We start from the raw sequence: 22067 nt of genomic DNA, 5'->3' as shown, positions 1-22067 counted from the left end.
TGGGTCTGTGCCCTGGTGCCCTAGATCCACGCCTGGCGACATTCCTCCGATCTGCGCCTGGGCGACTTCTATCGATCGACGCCCGTTTGCTGATTCGATTCACCCCCATTAGCCTCATTTGGCTCGTTCCACATCCATTTGATTCATGTCTGGGCGACACCCCCGATTGACGCCCTTGATCGCCGTTTCAACGCTTAGCGCCCCATGACCTCTAGTTCAATTGGCTCCCGCGGCCTCTCATTCGATCGGCTCCCAGGGCCTTTGGTTCGACAATCAGCTCCCTTTGATGCCTCTTCGATCGACGCCCTTGGCAATCCACGCCTGGTGTAGTATGCTCTATGACATCCTTCGATCGGTGCTTGGTGATGTCCTTCAATTGGCACCCTTGGCCCTCTCGTTCAGTGATTAGCGCCCGTGACCCTCCTTCGATCGGCTCCCGTGGCCTCTTGTTCGATCCGCTCTCGTGACACCCACCGTCCGTGGTCAGTGCCTGGTGTGGATTCATTCTCTTCTCTTTTTTTTACAATTTTACCCGTTTGATGGTTGTAGGTTGGCTATCTCCTTCTTGTGTCGATTGTTTGATGTTGGGAGGACATCGTTTCGAGTAAGTTGCTTGCCTCATATTCATGTCTTCGTCCTGGGATTCTGATCTTGCCACCATTGTGGTTGGGTTTCTGGGGAGCCATCATCGAGGTCATCCTCCCCTGTAAATACTCTCCCTTCACTACCCTCCCCTACCCCTAGTGAGGAGGATGGGGCTTCTAGCGACTTTGGTCCTAGTGGAAGACCTAGTCCTTTACCTGTAGCTGACCCTACCAGTAAGTTATCTCGAATTTCTAGTATCATTACTGCCTCGGATCTGGTTTCCCTTCGCCGAGAGTTTCATATACCACCCAAGATAGTGCTTCACGTCCCTGGACCTGGTGACCGGGCTTTCTTGCACCGAGCAGATGAGATCTGTCTCTACTGAGTCTTCTTCACCTACGGTCTTCGGTTCCCTATTGTTCGTTTTGTTGAGCTGGTGCTAGATCACTGACACCTCACCCCTGGGCAGGTATTGCCCAACTCCTGGAGGATTATCTTGGGTTTTTACATATTTTTTACTTGGAAGGGGCGTGCCGCCACCATTCCCCTGTTCTTGTACTTCCACATATTAAAGAAGGGGGAAGGTGGATGCTACCATTTCTCACGTCACATCCCTAGGCCGCATCTCGCTGAGCTCGACCTTCTAGAGGGGATCACCAATTCGGTAAAGCACTGGAGGGATCACTTCTTCTTTGCCATGTTCCCCTATTATTCACTGCGGACTACTTGGGAGGCCATCGTTATCAAGAGGTTAAACCACAATCTCGAGTTGAGTAACTTCGAGAGCGAGTCCCTCAGGCGGTGTCAGGGACGTGATCCGTTCAACGTCCAAGAGTTGGACTCCAAGGCTTTCTTGTTTCTTTGGAAGCTAAATCCTGGTAAGATGTCTTGTTCTCTATACTTGGTACCTGTACTTGTGTTTTTCTTTTGGAATCTCTATTGCTTGACTTACTGTTGTTGTTGTGCTGTGAACCTTCGATTGGATATCAATGTCTTCCACGCTAACCTACGGAAGAGGACTGCTCAGGGTGGTTCATCTTCTGGTGGGAATGTTCCCGCGGCCTCTAGACCTTCCTCTGCTGTAGCTGCTAGTGTCAAGCAAAAAGGGGGTCCTGGTCCACCCAGTACTATGAGGAGTGGTCCACGGGTTATCCTTCTGAGATCGAGGCCTGCTGCTGATGTCCCGGGGCCTTCCATTCCCCCTCCTGTTGTAATGCAGGGGGTGGCTTCTTCTTCTGTTGGTACATCTACTAACCCACCGAATCCTTTTACTTTGGTGCTTCCCTGGGAGCTTCAGGAGGGTGTGATCTTGACTTGTCAAGGTGTGCCCCAGGAGTGGTTGGACCTGGGGAGGCTTTCAGCTGAGTGTTCGGCCCTGCAGGGGATGAGTGACTCGATTTTGGTGCACTCTCTTTATCAGGACATGGCTTCGGTAAGTCATACCTCTCCATTTTTTGTTTTTAATGTCATTATGTGATGGGCTTCTGATGCTCTTGTTGTTCATAGGTTCAGCACTGCACTACCGAGGCGGTACTCCATCTCGAGCAAAAAGCATTCCAGGAAATCTAGTAGACTCGCAGGTTACGTCACATAGAGAAAGAGCTCCAGGAGCATTGAGTCGCCCGAGAGGAGGCCGCTGTTCGAGAGAGGAGGATGGCTGATGAGCTCAGGATTATGTCTTCCCAGAGCATGGCTATAAAGGTTGAGAGTTCAGCCAGGATCCGTGCATTGGAGCAGAGTCGTGAGGCAGAGCTAGCCAAGGCTGGCAGGCGAGCCGTGGCAGAGTACCAGAGGTCCTTGGAGCTCATGGATCTATTCTATAATGAGAACCAGGGGATATATGATGCGGGGATCCAGGACTTGGCCGCCTACATTCTTGAGGAGACTCTTGGTTATGACTTCTCACGGTTTGCAGGTGTTGTGACATTGACCTCAGCCATTGCTGTAGCCAATGATGTCCCTGTGGGGGAGAGTACAGTGGTGTCCGAGGAGGGCATTACCCAGCCTAATGGGGGCACTGCTCCTACAGAGGAGGGCGTGGAACGCCCGTCGGAGGCCGAGATGGCTTCTCCTCCAGAGGAGGATGTGACTCCCCCAGCGGAGGTTTCTTGACTTTTTGAGCATATGGCATGTTGGACTTGTGAATTCTGAAATATGTAATTATTACGATCTTCTTCTCTTGTTATGGGTAGTTAACTTCTTATCTTCTTCATGTACTGTTCCTTGTGCGTGGTCTATCGTCTTCAGTAGTCGTTTGATCTTGGTGACATATTGCTTTAATGGTTCTCGGACCTCGGTGGTCTACAGACCTTGGTGGCATTGTGCCTTAGCAATCTACGGACCTTGGTGGCATTGTTCCGTGATGGTCTACGGATCTTGGTGGCATTACGCCTTGGTGGTCTTCGGACCTTGGTAGCAATGTGCCTTGATGGTCTACGGACCTTAGTGGTCTACAGACCTTGGTGTGGTGGAAGTGATTCGATTGATGAGCAGTAGGAGTAGACAAGTGTACCAAAAATCAACTATTTACTTCAAATAAAATTTCAAATTACCCTTGAAAACTGTAATGCCATCTACTGTGTACCATGGCTGACATCTGACTATGCTACTGCTACTGTTGTCTGTTACTGCTACCACTACTACTGCTACTACTGGTGTCTTTGCTGCTACTGCTGGCGGTACTGCTGCTACTACTGCTAGTACTTATTCAGGTGTTCTGAGTTCCAGGTACGGTATACTTTCTTGCCCCCCAGAGTTTTCAAGCGATAGGTCCCTGGACGTATCTACTTGGAAACTATATACGATCCTTCCTAGTAGGTAGACAACTTTCCTTCCTTTTGCGACTGTGATGCACTTGCCCTTCTTAGGACTAGGTCTCCTTGGTGGAATAGCCTTTCTCTTACTCTGGCATTATAGTACTTGGCTATTCGCTACTGATATGCGATGTTCCTTAGGAGTGCCACCTCACGGACCTCATCTATGAAGCCCAGGTTCGCTCGTAGTCCGTCATTGTATGTGCGCTCATTGAAGTGCAGTACCCTATGGGACATGGCGAGGACTTCTACTAGTGCTAGTGCCTCTGTACCATATGCTAAGCAGAATGGGCTTTCTCCTATGGGTGTCCTTACTGTGGTTCGGTACACCCACAGGACACTTGGTAGTTCCTCGACCCACTTCCCTTTGGCTCCTTCTAGCCTCTTCTTGATTCCATCTAGCAATGTTCTGTTTGTCACCTCCACCTAACCATTGGCCTATGGGTAGGCTACCGAAAAAGGCCAATAGTCAATGTTGTCGCTTTGACAGAAGGCTCTGAACGTGGGGTTGTTGAACTGCTTCCCATTGTCTGAGATTAGTATCCTTGGTACCCCAAACCTGTAGATGACGTCGCCCTGGACGAACTTCTCCATTTCATTCTCTGTGATTTTGGCCAATGGCTTTGCCTCGACCCATTTGGTGAAGTAGTCTATGGCGACCACCATGTATTTGCGGTTCCCTGATGCAACTGTAAAATCGCCTAGGATGTCTACCCCCTACATAGCAAAGGGAATGGGGTTGAGGATCGATGTCAGTTTGGTGGCGGGTAGATGGGGTACTAGGGCGAACAATTGACATTGCTCGCAAGCCTTGACATACTGTATTGCCTCTTCTTGCATCCTTGGCCAGTAGAGTCCCTGGCGGAGGATTTTGTAGGCTAAAGCTCGTCCTCCCATATGACTTTCGCATATCCCTTCATGGACCTCTGCCAGGGCGTACTTTGCTCCTTTGGGTCTTAGGCACCGGAGTAGTGGTGTTGTGGCCCCCCTCTTGTATAGTACACCATCTAGGATGGTGTACCTTGCAGCTCTCGTCCTTACCTTCCTCGCCTTGACCTTGTCTTCCGATAGGATGTCATTCTGTAGGTAGTTGAGTATAGGGTCCATCCAGCTAGGCCCCTCCTCAATCTCATTAACCTGCTTCTCTTGATATGTTGGCTCATGTAGTACTTCGACGTAGATGGCATTGGCCAGGTTTCGAAGCTCATCAATGGCTAGCCTAGATAGGGCATCGGCGATAGCATTCTCGATCCTGGGAACCCGAACCATCTCGAACTTCATGAACCCCTTGATCAATGCTCGAGCACGTGCTAGGTATGATGCCATTCGCTCGACCTTTACCTCATACTCTCCATTCACCTGGTTCACTACAAGCTGGGAGTCACTCTGGATGGATAGATGCGTGACTTGGATGGCCTTGGCTACCTGGAGTCCAACGAGCAATGCTTTGTACTCTGTTTCATTATTGGATGCTGGGAAGGTGAATTGGAAAGCATATTGGATTCGGAATCCTTCAGGGCTAGTGAGTCTGAAGCCAGCCCCACTTCCTGCTGCGTTACTTGAACCATCCACAAACATCTTCCTTGATCCTCGATCATATTCCTCTGGTTCTTCTACTTCTGGCTCGATCTCAGATAGGGTGCATTCGGCTACAAAGTCTGCCAAAGCTTGGCCCTTGATGGCCATCCGTGGTTGGAACCTGATGTCATGTTCACTCAACTCTACCGCCCAGGCTATCAATTATCCGGAGACGTCTGGCTTGTCGAGTACCTTCTTCAACGGTAGGTCGGTGAGGACCATGATTGTATGGGCTTGGAAGTATGGTCATAGCTTCCTAGTCGCGATCACCAGCACGTAGGCTACCTTCTCGATCCTCATGCACCTGGTCTCTGCGTCAATCAACACATGACTGACATAGTAGATGGGCCTCTGTACCCTTGCTTCTTCCTTCAATAGTACGACACTTACTACGACTGGGGTGGTGGCTAGGTAGATCTGCAGTTCTTTATTGGGCTCTGGTCGCCCAAGTAGTGGTGGATTCTCTAAGTATTCCTTCAATTCCTCAAATGTCTTATGACACTCCTCCATCCATGCAAAGTCCTTTGGACTTTGGAGGTTCTTCAACGTCTTGAAGAACGGTAGGCACTTGTCTCCCAATCGCGACACGAACCTTGAAAGGGCTGCGACCCTTCCATTCAACCTCTGCACTTCCCTGACTGTCCGAGGTGGTGCCATCTGTTGGATGGCCTTGATCTTACATGGGTTGGCTTCGATTCCACGTACCGAGACCATGAACCCTAGGAACTTCCCTGACGTTACTCCGAAGGCGCACTTTGCAGGGTTTAGTCTCATCTGGTTCCTTCTCAGTACCGTGACTGCTTCCTCCAAGTCGGACAGGTGTTGGTTGGCTTGGACGCTTTTCACGAGCATGTCATCCACATACACCTCCCTGTTACGCCCGATCTGCTCCTCGAACATCTTATTGACCATCCTCTGGTAGGTGGCCCCTGCGTTCTTTAGTCCAAACGGCATGACACGATAGCAGTAGTTCTCCTTGTCAGTTCAGAATGCAATGTAGGACTCATCATCCTCATGCATGAGGATCTGGTTGTATCCGGAATAGGCGTCCATGAAGCTCAGCATCTCATGGCCGGCTGTAGCATCGATCAACAGATCAATCCTGGGTAGTGGGTACTCGTCCTTTGGGCATGCCTTATTCAAGTCGGTGTAGTCGACGCACATTCTCCACTTCCCATTGGGCTTGGGTACCATGAATACATTTGCGAGCCAGGTAGGGAACTTCTCTTCTCTGATGAACCCCGATTGGCTCAACTTCTCAACCTCTTCCTTGATAGTTGCTTATCGATTGAGGGTGAAATTCTGCCACTTCTATTGGATGGGCTTCCTGGTTAGGTCTACATGTAGCCGGTGCTTTGCTATGGATCTGGGTATACCAGGCATGTCGGTGGTCGATCATGCGAAGACATCCATGTTGGTTTGGAGGAGGTATCCTAATTCTTCTTTCTGTTCATCGTTCAACAACGAGCCCACCTGTACGACCTTGGAAGGGTCATCCTTGCTGAGTGGCCATGGGATGAGGTCCTCCACCGGCCTACCTCTCTTCTCTATCTGTTCATCTCTTTGGTCGCTAACCAGGTTCTCCATGCACAGTGTCATTCCTCGGGTGTTACCATTGTTCTTCTTGACAAAGGTGGTATAGCATTCTCTGGCCTTCTTCTGATCGCCTCGGACCTCGCCTACACCGTTGTCACTGGGGAACTTCATCTTTAAGTGGAGTGGTGATACGACTCCTCTAAGGGCTATCGGAGATGGTCGCCCTAAGAGGCCATTGAATGACACCATGGACCTGACGACCATGAAGTTTACCATGATGGTCACCTGTCGAGGATGCTCTCTGAAGGTGACGAGTAGCTCTATAGTGCCTCTGATGGAGGCAGCGGCGCCTGAGAACCCATGGAGGTAGGTGGGCTCTAGCTTGAGTTGGTCATCCCTGAACCCAAATTGGCGGTAGGCTTCCAATGAGAGCCCGTCCATAGATGCCCCTGTGTCTATCAACACCTAATGCACTGGTCGATTGGCTATCTCCACTTGCACTACTAAGGCATCCTCATGTGGAAAGCTCACACCTTCCAAGTCTGCATCCGAGAAGGAGATCACCATCTCGGTCTTTGCTACCTTGCTTGGCTTCTCTGTTACTCCCACAAACCTAGCATGGGCTTTGGCCTTTCTGGTAAACTCTTGCCCCAGTCCTCCAAGTATGGTGAGGATGGGGGCTACCTTGGTGCCACTTGGTTCTAGTACATCTCTCCTCTCTTTTGTGTGGTCTCTCTCTCTATCTCGATCCGCCCTCCTTTCTTCCCTTCTTGGTTCTTCTCTTTCTCGATCACGACCTCGGTCTCCTTGGCCCGAACGGCTGTCACGCCTTCCTTTGATGTACTTGTTTAGGCTCTCTGCCCTTACAAGTTGCTCTATCTCTCTCTTCAGTTGGTAACATTCTTCTGTGTCATGTCCGTTATCCTTATGGAAGAGACAGTTTTTGTTAGGGTTGTCCTTCTCAAGCCCTGCTAGCATGGGTAACGGTCAACGGAGTAGGTCACGATCTTGGATCTGCATAAGGATTTGGGACCTGGTGGTGTTCAGGGGTGTGAACTCTGGACTACTTGCTTGTTCACTTCTTTCTGGGCGATGGTCACTCCTTCTTTACGGGCGATCGCCCTTCTCCTATCGACGCACGGTCCTCGACCTCTTACTTTCTTTGCGGTCATCTGGTGCCGACCTCTTGTTATCCTGGGGCTTGGCTTCGATCACCTTCTTCCGAGCTTGTAGTACCTCGGCCATGTTGGCAGACTCATTACACCGCTCCAGAAGCTCTTTCATGGTTATGGTCTCATGACGTGCCAGGTCTTTAATCAAGTCTAGGTCCCTGATGCCCCCAGCCAAGGCTGCATGCTGGGTTTGGTCAGCTAAGTCTCGGACCTCCAGGGACTCCTTGGTGAACCTGCTGACATATTCCCTGAGGGACTCCCCAGGGTTCTGTACCACATTCAATAGATTGACCGTGGTCTTCTTCTGCTTGACACTACTCTGGAAGCGGGTGACAAACTGCTCGTATAATTCTGTGAATGAACCAATCGACCTCGATCACAGTCTGGAGAACCATGAGGTGGCTGCACCCTTGAGGGATGCAGGGAATGCTCGGCAGGAGACCACGTCTGATCCACCGTACAGGGTCATCATCCCATTGAAGTAGTTGATGTGGTCATTAGGGTCCGTGGTACCGCTGTAGAGTTCGAAGGTGGGTAACCTGAACCTGGAGGGGAGTGAGGCCAACATGATCTTTTCTGAGAATGGATGTTGTCCAAGGATCAAGTGTGCCTCGCCCATGGTCTGCTTCTTCAGTCCTTCTAACTTCTCATCCAAATCTCGAAGTCTCTTGTCTAGCTCTTCATCCCGTGACTGTCCCTCACATCTGGCTGGTTCCTCACTGCGACCTCGTTCTCGTCATCTCCTTGAAGTCCCCTCCCGTCTTGAATGTTGGCAGGATGGTGAAGGGTCACGTCATGATGAACCTTGACGTGAATGTGAGGGGCTTTCTTCGTGGTAGGTCTGGCTTTGCTCCAGTGTATGACTCCCTCCTAGTCGACCTTGGAACACCGACCTCCTGATGGACCCTTCAGGGTTAGGTACCATGGATCTGTGTGATGGTGTTCTCCCACGGTCTAACCGTACTGGAAGGTTCGCTGTTCTTCTAGGAGGTTGGGAAGGCTCTCCCCGCTGCCTGGTCTGCCTCTTTGACCTATCACCCCTGGGAGGTGATCTCCTAGGGCTCTGCTCCTGTCGAGGATCTGTCCTACTATGGTGGGATGTTGCACGCTGCCTCAGGTAGTCGCCGAAGAGTTGTTAGTCGTGGAGGATCTGTCGCTGTAAGTCATTGATCTGACCCACAGTCGCTGGTGCATTAGGATCAGGTATTGGCTCCACGGCGGCCTCAACGGTTGCTTCAGGGTTGAGTTTAATTACCCCAATTTGTTGGTTCTCGGGGACCTCCCTCTCCTGAGAGACATGATTAGTGGCTCTGCGGCGTGAACTCTCTAGAGGAGGTGATCCGTTCCCCTCCCTCATAGCATTGTTGGTGGAGGGAGCGGTCTTCTTGCCTCGTGATGCCATGGAATGATTATGAGAACAAGCTAGTAGGTACGATGGCTAGCATCGTTCCCACAGACAGTGCTAATCTGTTGCGTTAGGAAATCGTTCAAGGGTCCCTTCGAGTGTCGTAATCTGCAAAAGGACCAGGGTGACAAAGGAGAACCGGTGTGGTTTTGGCCTAGGACTCTCCGATGCCTAAGTTAGATCTCTCCGAGGAAATAGATGAATAGTAGAATTCAAGATGATCGATGGAGTAGAATACCTTCCTTTTTATAGTAGAGTATGGCAGTGTGGAGAGTCCAGGTGATGGTGAATAGTCCTCGTAGCTGATAGAGTCCCTGGGTAGCAGGGTTCTTTCATGAGTGGTTATCCCTCTATGGGAGGTGATGTCCTGATAGAGTTGGGGTCTTCGATAGATAGATGTTGAGGTGTTGTAGATAGGATGTCTGGTGTTTGCGTATATCTGGGACTGTACACGCAGTGGTCTAGAACCTAGAGTCCTTGTTCGCCTATGCTTGCTCGTTCGAGGGTGATCCGTGTCCATTGACACCCGTTCAGTCCACGCTCGGGGGATTCATGCCTGATTGACGCCTGTGGCAATCCGCTCCTGGCAACGCTAATTCAATTCGTACCTGGCAACGTTCCTCAATTGGCGCTTGTGGGCTCTCGTTCGATCCGCTCCCGTGGGCTCTGGTTCGATCCGGTTTGCGCTTGGGGTGGTCTGTGTCTGTGCTTGGCTATCCTCTGGTTCTGGTGTGACCCATCTCCTTAGGCTGGGACGTGTGGCATCTTCTGATTGGTCTGTGTATATTGGGGTTCATCAGTTCCCAATAGCTTATTTGTGAATGGCAAACATATACGGGCACTGGGGTTAAAATTCTTGTTCATGGAAGATCTCCCAGACCAAATTTGGTCCCTTTGCTTTAGTTGGTCCTTCCCTCTTCAAAAATTTTCTGATGGATGAATTCCTGGAGCATGACATGACTACTGTTAATTTTAAGATCTAGTGGATTTCCCTTGGTATTCCAATCTGTTACTATAATTGGAGTAAGGGAATTTCTAAGGTAGTCTTTTTCAATTGGTGAAGTTGATCAAATTTTTTAAACTCCTTCTTTTCCTTGCAGCCGCTTTCTTCAGGGGTTTTCTTGGTTAGGGTTGCCGCCTCCTCCTCGTCGTCTCTTCAGAGGTTTTCTTGGTTAGGGTTTTCAAGAATTTCCAGAAATTGAATCTTGATTTAGGGGTTTCTCTTAAGGTTAGGGTTTATATAGATTGGGGCTAGGGCTGGAGTTTGTCCATTTGCTGTTTGGGAAGACAGTTACCTTGGGGTGAGTTCTTTGGGTTGAAGGTTTTAATTAGATTAGATTTCAGAAATGGAAGGAGAAAGAGAAGTGGTGTCGGCTGTGGTGCAAAGAAAAGTGGAGCAGAAAAATAGAAGAAGATTAGGAAGAGGAAGAGGATGGTGATGGAGGGTGATGGTGGGTGGTAGTGGTGGTGGTGGTGGCGGCAATGGTGGTGATGGTGGTGGTAGTATTGGGTATCTACATTTGTAAAAGAAGTAGATGATTTGGGGACGATGAGGGCAGTTTGGTCTTTCCTCGTTCTTGCTCTACTCAAAAATGGAAGAGAATGGGTTTATCTACTCATAAGAGCATTGTGGTAATTATGCCCTAGCGAGGTTATAATTGTACATTACATTCTTCAATTTCAGATCCATTAGCATTTAACGCCTGATATTAACGGCGTAGACTTAAATGGGATAAATTTAAAAAGTAGGGGGTGTGCGTGGAATTGTCAAGGGGTGCAAATGGAATTTTTGGACGATTTAGGGGATGCATGTGTATTTCACCCATAAAAGAATAGTGACTTTTTGTGCAGAGAAGTCTAAGCAGGCCCAGATTAAATTTTTTTGTCAACCCTTTAGATTAATTTATAGAGTCACCACTTAGAAAAGGATTCAAGCTCAGAACTCTGACAACTTTGACTTCACATTGAAAGGGTTCCAACTTAATATGGTTTGCGTCAGGTTATTAGTGTTGATGATTTATGTCTAGTACTATGAGGAAATGGATCAGCCAGTGTATGGACACTCTTGTAGACATGGGTGTAGAGCTAGAACAAATTGATATGAAGACAAGGTTTCTTTGTGGTGATTTGGAGGAATAGATTCTTATGGAGAAATATGAGAGCTTCAAGGTGCAGCGAAAAGAAGATCATGTTTGTATGCTTAAGAGATCACTTTACGGTTTTACTTAGGCAGTAGTATAAGTGCTTAGACTTTTTTATGGTGAAGAACGAATATTTAAGAAGTTAGTATGATTACTGTGTTTTCTTCAAAGTACTTGATGATAATTCCTTTATTTTCTTTATGCTTTACGCTGATGACATATTAAATGCTGCCAAGAAACACATGGTCTCTTCAGCCCATGTTGAGTTTCAAGTTTAAAATAAATGATATAGGTGCGGCTAAAAGGATCTTTGGTATGGAGATCCTTAGAGATAGAAATGAGGGAAAACTCTCAATAACTCAGAAAAGGTATGTTGAAAAGGTACTAGAACGTTTTAATATCAAAAACTCTAGGTTTGTTAGCAGCACTCCATTGGCTATCCACTTCAAGGTAATTGAAATGCCATGTCCAACTATGAATGAATTGATATATGAGTAACCCTCGCAAGGATCCTTGGAATGCAATTAAAGGGATCTTCAGATATTTGAGCAAACCAACAAATCTAGAAATTATGTTTAGTAGAAAGGGAAATTCCATAGAATGGGCATTGATGCAAGGCTTTAAACTATAATTGGCCTATTGATGACAAAGGCAAAGTATGTAGTGTAGTTGAAGCTGCCAAGAAGGCAACCTGGTTGACTGGTCTTGTTTGTGAATTGGGAATGAAGCAAGAAGGCACAATGTTGCATTGTGATATTAGAGTACCATACGCAAAGAATCAAGTGTTTATGCAAATACAAAGCACATTGATGCGAGGTTTCATAAGATCAGGGAGCTTGTATCAGAAGGAAACATATATTTGAAGAAAATCCATATAAATGATAATCCTACAAATATTCTAACCAAACCAGTCACTACATAGAAATTCAAGTTTTGTTGGACTTGATTAATGTTACTCATTGTTGATAGTAAAGAATTCACCCTATCTATGCATGTCTGGATGCATTTATGTACCTTTATTGAGGCATAGGGATTGAGGCATCTATAAGTTATCTACCTAGGGCTCTACAAATTCAAGGCAATGTAGAGATTGTTGACGATTGGTGTTTGTATTATGAGAAAATGGATCAACTACTATATGGATATACTCTTGTGGGCATGAATTTAAGGTGGCAAAAAATCATTTTGTACAAGAGGAAAGGCGTGAGGCAAAGAACTCATTTTGAAACCCTATTTCTCCATTGCTAGTGAAGGCACTCTTATCGAACCATAGATGTAGGCATCTTACAAAAACATGTATATCTTTGTGTTGCGATTGTTTGTTGTTTCTTTTATTTGTATTTGTTTTCTTTGTTTATAGTTAGGGTTTTAGTTTCTACAATAAACTAGAAAGGTGCCAAGCACTCAACACACTTGATTGAAGATCAACTTTCAACATTGCTTAGTATTCATCTTAAATCAATTAACCAATAATACTAGATAAAATAGATATAGTCAACAACACGCATTGATATCAATAATTAAGAGTTATAACTAAAGAAATCAGTCAATAAAATAATAAAAAATGGAATTAACCTACATTGAAATTGCAATATATGCAACTCGCATATGAAGAAACCTAACAAGCATAGAATTTACTCTAACTTATTTACTATCAAGAGAGAAAGAAGTCTTTTTTTTTTTTTTTTTTGGTAAAAAGAGAGAAAGAATTCATTATTATTATTTTCAATCCATAATTTTTAGGAGTTTTATTAATAAAAACTCAAAAAGCTCAAATACATGGATGATATAACCCATTACAATGCATATCTCACAAACTCAATGGAAAACTTTCCCAGACTAGAAGTAGAAACCTAGACACAAGATAAAAGGATATACAATAAAATTCCAATGAGTTGTAAGAGGTAATGATGCTGTATTTTGTACAATGGGGTTTGATTCTTAGATTTAGTGGAGTCGATTTGTGTACTTTGGTTCAAGGGTTAGGTGGTATGATTCTGATTACTTTTTCAATCTCTAAGAAAGTTTATGTGAATCTTGTATACCTTTTCACATTAATTTATGGAAAAAGATTTTATGCATGTTAGGTCGTCTATGTATACCGTCGTATGCCTTCAACTGTTGGATGAAAGAGAGAGAGAGGGCATTGTTACTTTACAACTCCTCCCACCCCATCCAACGCTTGAAAAGTAGGACCGTGTTTATGTACACACCATGCATAAAAATTGGGTCCTTAATTGATATATTAAATAATATCAAAACTGAAATAGATGAGAATGCAAACCTGGATGGTATGATTTTTCAGCAAAGGATTATCAAAAGTAGGTTGTTTGTTGATATCGACACAACCATAAACATCACCTTCTTTAGTCTGTCAGAACAAAAAACTCCATCAATTTAGCTACCATATTGTCATTAATTTCTCCGGATCATATTGATGGGAGAAATTAAAAAATATATATATTTTCTTATTGACAACCCTTGATGTGTCAAATAAAGTTGTAATTTTACCTTTTTACCTTTTTATTACGACAAATTTTTTCAATGAGGGTAATAGTGTCATTTCCATATGTATTAGAAAATAGGTATAAGGATGACACCTTATGAAAATGACATAATTTGAATATGTCACTTCCAATTTATTTTTTAAAATCCTCTGACACCCCCAAGGGCTGCAACATGGCCGGATTGGGTTGGATTTTTTAAAACCTCAACTCAAACCTGAATCGCCTTAGCTAAGCTCAAGCCCGCCGTGACCCTGACCGAAGATCTAAAAACCTCAACCCAGGCCCAGCCCATACCCACCCCAATTAGCCCAGATTGGACGGGCCGGGCCAAGTTGGCCCTGATTAACCATTTGAGCCTGATTCTGATTTGCAATTCCAGGGCCGGGCTGACCTCAGACCCTGTTTTGCCATTTGTCTCATCTTAAATTCTCTTAACAATGCATGCAAATTGTAATTGTAATCAGCGATGTGTATATTCTCCCAAGTCCCATTGATCAAAAAGCAAAAAAAAATAACATTAAGAAAGGGTGAAGACAATTAGTAGAATCAGAAGTGACAAATCATCGAGATGCCCAAAGGGGGTGCTGTCTTCGTTTGCATCAGGTAGCCTGGAGTTTCTGTTTCTCTAAACCAGAGAGAGAGAGAGAGAGAATGTGTTGCCAAAACTTGCAGGAGCAAGTTGAAGGCTTGACGGCTTGAAGTTAAAGTTTCGTCATGAGTGGGACTAGGGAGAGAACAAAGTTGAGAAAACCCTAAAACTAAAGAGTAAAGAGTAAAGAGTAAAGAGTAAAGAGTGAAATGAAATTGCATGTTGGGAAATCAGAACCCTAAAGGCTTTAGGGTTAAAAGAGTTATTATGTTAAATGTATAATATAAAAAGGGGAAAAGAAAGCTACATCGTCCCATGTGACATGCCACCCTTGTGTACACTTATGTCTAGACACAGGGTTGTGTGAAATGACCACCGCACCCTCATGAAAAGACAAAAAATTCCTAAGGGTAAAGCGGTCATTTTGTGCAACCATGTGTCTCATGCGACTAGGTAGCATTCTCTTTCCTATATAATAATAACTTGGTAGGGTCAGGCTCAGTCCGAGACCTCAACCCTGGTCCGGCCCGACACAACCTTGACCTCGGGCTTGAATAAATAAACCCTAACCTGCCCTCAAGGTTGAAAAATCTGGCCCAAAACTTGTTCGGACTCTGGGGGGGGGGGGTTTAGGGCGGCTCAAGGTTCACTTGGCCAAACTTACACCCCCTAGACACCCCTATCTTAAAGAATAATTGAGAATATGATAAGTGACAATTAAAAGAGGGTGTCAAAGTTTTAAATACCTTCGTAGAGGTTCCATTAAAACACTTGCAATAAAAAAAAGTGTGACATACTATTTTCAATGAAAAGAGTTATTATGGATGAGATGAATGATAGCTCTTCAAAAGGAGAATGGAGGAACTTTCAGGGAGATTATTCTTGTAGTTTTGTTATTTTTTAATGGCTTGAAATTCATTTAATTTAGTAGATCTAAGAGCTTTGTTGCCCTAAGGAACAGGGATATAAAAATTGGACCGGCCAGCCAATCTGAATCGGAAATAGTCCAAACATCCACTGCAAGAGTAGAATACCAAGTCAAGTAGAAGGGCCAAGCTGAGAGCGACCACACAAATAGGGGTGATGTATGCATATTCATTCCAGGTCTACGCATGTTGGAAATAGTTGTTATCAAATTGATGAAACCTAAAATGGATGAAATATGATCCTAATCCTAGTCAATCCGGCTCGGGCTGATTCTGTATGAAAACTATGGTTAGGATGTTTTAAATCCAATTTTTACCCATTTTAGATCAGTCCTAATCCGATTCGGACCAAAATCGGTCAAGACCAATCTTAATTCTGATTCCGTGTGTTTAAACATTGCCAACTGCTAGTGTTGCTAAAGCAATCTGATTTTGTTTGGACTGATATTTGGATTTTCATCTTCTCAAGTGTAGTGCATCTTTAAAGTGCATCGGACGGAGATCACTGCACTTGATAAAAATCCAAGTCTCAAGTTTGATGCACTGTGTCAGATGCATTTTAAAGGTGCACTGCTTGGTGCACCACACTGATTAAATTCTTTCATATCTTGGTTAGCACCTTTCATTATGTTAGACATTTTTCCTTATGCCAAAAAAAAAAAAAAAAAAAAAAAAAAAAGAAAAAAGGAAAAAAATACTGTTGAGAGTTGAAGACATGCACTTGAATAAGTTTTCATTATACCTGAATGATCCTTTTCGCAGGCTTATTTATAATCTTTAACAGCCTCTCCAACTTTGAGTCTTCATTGTTGAATAAACCCTTCCGACCTTCTACCGCTCCATTACCAACCAAAAGGAGAGCAAATGCAACCAAAGCAAGAGACATAGAGAGAGACAAAACCAATTGATATGATGCCATAGACACTAAGTGTTTTGTATGAAACTATACAATACACGTGGTATGTGAGTACAGATTTATAATAATAAGAAAATAGGCGGCAAAAAAGAAAAAAGTTGAAACCGAGATTTCATAAATTCTTATTGACTATAGATAAGGATGCAATTAATGGTTCTTTCCTTAAAATAAAAGGATGCATTAATGGTTCTTTCCTTAAAATGAATTGTCATAAATTAATAGTTGTGTTTTACATAATGTTTTTTTGTAGAAAGAAAGTCTATTCATTAATGCACACCCAACGCCAAACAAAGAAAAGTACAATACATAAAATTGATAGAGAACATCATAAATACGAGGTATGGATATGCGGTATCCAAAAACAAGGAGTGGAAATTGATCCGGTCGCACCTACCATTGACTGGGTCATCCAGACTAGGGGTTGGTTCACAAACACTTCCTTGGAGAACAGGCTATAAACACATCTAAGTTTAAGCGCATGCACAAACGTGCCAATTGTAGGCATCGCAAGTGCGATCCATGCGGAAGTGTAAACAAGATCACAATATCGATGGAAAAGTCATTCAAAACAGAATGAAGCAGGGATCGATTATTACCTAAGCCTCACAAATATAAGACCTCCAATCGATGATAGCCCTTTCACGGTCGTTCCACGCACCACGCAAGCTTTGCGTTCCCACACGGTCAAGCTGTATATCTCCTCCACACACCAAGGAACACACCACCTTGATTTCTTCTAGGATCAAACAACAAAGAAGAGAGAAGGGAGAAAATGGATTTTGGAGAGGGAGAGAGAGCTCGACGTTTTTGGGTTCTTGTGTATCTTCTATGTGATTTTTCCTTCCACAGAAATATATATTTGTGTCTCACACAATCCCAAAAGGCTATCTCACATGGGTGTAATATATTGAGTTTCCAAATATGATTCAATTATCTACCCATCCAATCTTTCTCAATGAGGAAAGATCAACATTGCTAGAGGAATCCAATATTGGGTGGAATATCCAATATTCCTCCATTGGCTTTCCTTTTCTAACAATCTCCTCCATCCTACTGTGAGATCCAATCTTACAAGAGGATCATGAAAAGGAAACCATGATCAACTGTTACAGAGTAAATGAATGGAACCGAAAGGAAAGGGGTAGGATCGCAATGGGATTCCACTCAGCTTCTAATATGTGCAACATCGAAGATGCTAAGCAGATGTAATAACCTACGCCCAAGGTAAGTAGTTAAAATACGCATCAGTCCCCCCACGAAACAATGTTGCATGGTTCAATATAAGGCATGTGTGCGAGACTGTCAATCCTCAATGAACCGATACACCAATCGAGAGATTCAATTACCTTGATTGGACCGAGAGAAAATATTTCAAACAAAATGTTCAAGAAAATAGATAATGTTTTATATATATATATATAAAAACATTTCAAAAACATTTTGAAAAATGCTACCAGAACCGGATTTGTGTCCAATCCTGTATAGAATACTATCCTCAACATAATCCCAACGTATAGGCTGTGGGTTCCATGTTGGGCATCTCTTTCGAATACAGTAAAACATTGAGAATCCAATGCACCGATATATAGTTAGAGAGAGACATCAACCGTTGGTACACCAAAACTCTCAATATATAAATGCATCGATAAGGACCCCTCAGGTCAAGGGACCAATCGTGAACTACTTAAGATAATCTCATTTTCTTTATAAACTGATAGTGCACCACATGTGAAATTCTCAAGTGATCCAGTCCAATGTACACACCAAATGTACACTCACATTTGTGTCTTGGAAAAATATCCTCCCTAAGCACACACAATGTGACCACCATGCCGGATAGGCTATCCAGTCCCATCCCTAGTGGTGAATAGTTTTAGGTATGAATACCTAAGGACAAGAACTGAGCTCAATAACTAATCATGCTAATAAAAAACAAAGTTTATTAATTCAAACATAAGAAGTTTTTATACATCAGTGCCAGTTACCTATGAACTTCACCCCCATATTCCCAACATGTTTCTCAAAAACACTAGGAGGCAATGCCTTAGTCATGGGGTCAGATAAGTTATCTGTAGTGTCAACCTTAGCTTTGGCTACTTCACCACGCTGAATAATCTCACGGATCAAGTGATATTTCTGCTCCACATGCTTGTTCCTCTGATGAGCTCTTGGTTCCTTCGCCTGTGCTATAGCTCCCCTGTTGTCACACAACAATTGTTTGGGTAGCTCCACTAGCTCAGGCACCACCCCTAGGTCTGTCAAGAATTTCTTAAGCCCGACACCTTCCTTGGCTGCTTCACTAGCTGCCAAGTACTCAGCTTCTATTGTGGAGTCAGCTGTTGACTTTTGTTTGGCACTCCTCCAAATCACTGCACCCCCACCAATCATAAAGACCATCCCAGAGATAGACTTTCTGTCATCCTTGTCAGTTTGGAAATCCGAATCTATATATCCAACTACTGACAACTGATCACAACCGTATACAAGGAAGTAATCTTTGGTCCTCCTCAGGTACTTGAGGATCCCCTTGACAGCTGTCCAATGTTCTTGTCCTTGATTGGATTAATATCGACTCACAATCCCTACAGCATGACAAATATCTGGCCTGGTACACAACATGGCATACATCAGACTTCCTACTGCCGAAGCATAAGGAACTCTCTTCATAGTCTCAATTTTCTCAGAAGTTTGAGGACTTTGTGACTTGGATAAACCGATTGCATGTCTAAGAGGCACATTACCTCTCTTCGAATCCTGCATGTTGAACCTCTCAAGCACTTTGTCAATGTAGGTGGATTGTGACAATCCCAACATCCTCTTCTTGCGATCTCTCACAAGCTTAATTCCTAGGATGTGGCTGGCTTCACCCAGATCTTTCATTGAAAATATTTTGGATAACCACATCTTTACCGATGAAAGTAACTCCACATCATTCCCAATGAGTAGTATATCATCCACATATAGGACAAGAAAATAGACGACACCCCCACAGATTTTCTTATACACACATGCTTCATCAATGTTTTGTTCAAACTTAAATTCCTTGATAGTTTGATCAAAATGGATGTTCCATGATCTGAAAGCTTGTTTTAGTCCATAAATGGACCTTAACAACCTGCATACCTTGTTTTCCTCTCATGGGGAGACAAAACCTTCTGGCTGATTCATGTATATGACCTCATCAAGATAACCGTTAAGGAAAGCAGTCTATATCCATCTGCCAGATCTCATAATCATGGTATACAACAATCGACAATAGAATCTGAATGGACTTAATCATCACTACCGGTGAGAAGGTTTCATTATAGTCAATACCCTCTTTCTGAGTGTATCCCTTCGCCACCAGTCTTGCCTTGAAACGTTCCACCTTTCCATCCACACCTCTCTTCCTCTTGTAGATCCATTTACAGCCAATGGGTTTTACCCCTTCTGGCAGATCTTCAAGAGTCCAGACATGGTTAGAATCCATGGAATCTATTTCACTGTGCATAGTTTCCTGCCATTTCACTGAGTCAACATCCTTAAGAGCCTCAGCTTAAGTATAAGGATCTGTGTCTGAACAATCAGACACCATGTGAAATTCTTCCACCTTTTGATCCTCCTCAATGAGAAGGTTCAAACGAGTTGGTGGTCTGATAGACCTCCCACTCCTCCTAGGCTCTTAAGGCTGTTGTTCAACTGTGGGTACGTCAACTGAAATTTTTGTCAGCGCAGAGGGTACTTGGTCATCGGTTGCTTCTTTAATGACCACCGGATCTGATCTAGGTGAGATCATGTCATCCTCAAGAAACGTCACATGCTTACTAACTATGACTTTCTGATTAACAGGGTCATAGAAGTAGTAGCCTATTGTAGTCTTAGGGTATCCCAAGAAATAGCATCTATCTGTTCGGGATTCTAATTTATCTGTCTGTTGTTTCCTTACATGTGCTATGCAATCCCACACCTTAAAATGTTGAAGACTAGGCTTACGCCGATACCACAACTCAAAAGGTGTTTTGGTCATAGACTTTGTTGGTACCCTGTTCAGTATATAGATGATAGTTTCCAGTGCAAAACCCCAAAAACTCAATGGCAGTTCCGAATAACTCAACATGGACCGAACCATGTCCAATAAGGTTTGGTTCCTCCTTTTTGAAACTCTTTTCTATTGAGGTGTTTCTGGGGCAGTCAACTGAGTTATAATCCCAACTTCCTTCAAATAGTCCCTGAACTCATCGATAAATACTCTCCTCCTCGATCAGATCGGAGGCACTTGATGCAATTACCCAACTATTTTTTAACCTCCGCTCGGAATTCCTTGAACTTGTCAAAGATTTCCGACTTGCAGTGCATTAAGTATATGTAACCATAGCGAGAGTAGTCATCACTGAAGGTTACGAAGTATTCGTAACCATACCTCGCCTGAACGTTGATGGGTCCACACACATCAGAGTGTATCAATTCTAACACAGCTTCGGCTCTTCTTCCCTTGTTAGAGAAGGGTTTCCTGATCATCTTTCCTTATAGACATGACTCACAGGTTGGATAAGGTTCTACCTTCAATGATTCCAAAGGCCCATCCTTTACCAACCTATTTATCCTTTCTACTCCAATATGACCTAACCTCAAGTGCCAAAGATATGTTGAATTATCTTGGGCTGATTTTTTTTTAAAGAATTATTGGAGATCTCATTTACCTCTAGTACCATTTTTAAGAGATATAATCCGTTATCCAGTAGGCCAGAAGCAATAAAAGAATTATTAAATTGAATAATTAACTTATTACCAAAAAGGAAAGTGTAACCATCCTCAACAAGCCCACTAACAGAAACAATATTCCTCCTAAAATGAGGAACATAAAACAATCTCTTAAAATTAAAGTACTATTATCAAAAACTAAATTGAAATCTCTAACGGCCTCAGCACCCGTACCCGTTCGCAAACGAACTTCATCCTTACTCAGTCTTCTTGTCAGCTTGAACCCCTGCAACAAGTTGCAAATATGGGTGGTAGACCCCGAGTCCACCAACCATGTGTTAGTAGGTTCCTCTGACAAATTAGACTCATAAAGGACCAAGGTTTCAGAAATACATTCTTCTTGTTTCTCCTGCTTTTTTTTCTGAGCAGCCAGGAAAGCACGACATTCCTTCTTCCAATGCCTGTCCTTCTTACAATAAAAACAAGTCCCCCTGACCTTGTTCTTCTGAATTCCCTTGTTGCCAACCTTAGGGTTTTTGCCCTTATCAGCCTTCTTCTTCTTCTTCTTCTTCTTCTTGCCTTTGGGCTTTGAGGAAGAAGACTTGTCCTCTGTAGTCAAGACCTCCACTTTCTGCTTCTTGGATGCAGCTTCCACTTCTTGCAACATGTTGCCCAGCTCAGGGAGTTCTACGGAGAGTTTATTCATGTTATAATTAACAATAAACGATCCATAGATCTCCTGAGGCAAAGAGTAGAAGATGACATCCATCTTATAATTTAGCTTGAAGGATATCCCAAGGTTCTCAAGTTCTTAGAACAAGTTCCGCATTTTCATAACATGGTCAATAACCGGAGTTCCTTGAGCCATCTTTGTGCTATGGAGGAGTGTCACCAGTTGATGATGGATATGTCTTTCTTCTCTCCCATACATCTTCTTCAACTCCTCCATCATGTCCTTGGTCAAATACAGATCCTTGATCGAATCAGGGATGGTCTTCTCCAGAGAACTCAATACGAGGAGTTTTGCCTTAGAGTTTTTCTGTCGAAACAACTCATAGGCTAGCTTAGAATCAGGGTTCTCCTCATTAGGGAATTCAGGCTCTTCTTCATTCAGGACAGACATTAGACCTTCTGCAGACAAGAGTAACTTGATGTTCCTCCTCCAGTCAACATAGTTTGGGCTGGTCAAAATATGGTATTTAATAAAGGTGGCATAGTT

This window comes from Telopea speciosissima, unplaced genomic scaffold (genome assembly GCF_018873765.1).
Source record: "Telopea speciosissima isolate NSW1024214 ecotype Mountain lineage unplaced genomic scaffold, Tspe_v1 Tspe_v1.0013, whole genome shotgun sequence".
In the NCBI taxonomy this organism is placed as follows: Eukaryota; Viridiplantae; Streptophyta; class Magnoliopsida; order Proteales; family Proteaceae; genus Telopea; species Telopea speciosissima.
Note: the sequence above shows the minus strand (reverse complement) of the source record.